Consider the following 461-nt stretch of genomic DNA (forward strand, 5'->3'; position numbering starts at 1 on the left):
CCTGTTCAGAACCACAAAGCTTGTGCCTCTCAGGTGGTTTTGCTCGGCGTATCTCCCCCAGCAGTGGATCCCACCCTGTCCTCCACACTGGCCCAAAACCTAGGGTCTAGAGGCTAAACAGGAGTATAAATCCCTCCTGGCCTGCTGCTGTGCTCCCTGGGGCCCAGTGAACTACCGTTACTGGGGACCGGAGTTTTTTTCCTCTGGTCTGCGCTTTGCCTGGGTTCTGGCCGGGTGGACAGGGCACTGAGAGCACAGCGAGTCAGCTGGCTGCATCTCCACTGCTGGCACTAGAGTGAAAAGCCACCCTCTGACTGTGCTCTCTGGAGAGGTAATTAAATCCCTCTTGGAGATCTGTCTGTAGCCCTCTTGGGTTGTCACTGCTGGCTCTCCTCCTCGCTGAGGCAGTGCCTGAAGCAAATCCCTCCTAGGTTGCCAGCAGCCAGTGGCTGGGGGGCACA

The 461-nt window shown here is 57.7% G+C and overlaps 1 protein-coding gene across 1 annotated transcript in view; it reads left to right on the forward strand.

Annotated features, from left to right (window-relative positions):
• Window positions 1-461, forward strand: part of ENSA (endosulfine alpha) — a gene marked incomplete at its 5' end in the record, with an annotated part of 2,294 nt that overhangs the window by 450 nt on the left and 1,383 nt on the right. The window lies entirely within an intron of this gene.

The sequence above is a fragment of the Buceros rhinoceros genome, unplaced genomic scaffold (genome assembly GCF_000710305.1).
Source record: "Buceros rhinoceros silvestris isolate BGI_N320 unplaced genomic scaffold, ASM71030v1 scaffold23387, whole genome shotgun sequence".
NCBI classification, from domain to species: domain Eukaryota; kingdom Metazoa; phylum Chordata; class Aves; order Bucerotiformes; family Bucerotidae; genus Buceros; species Buceros rhinoceros.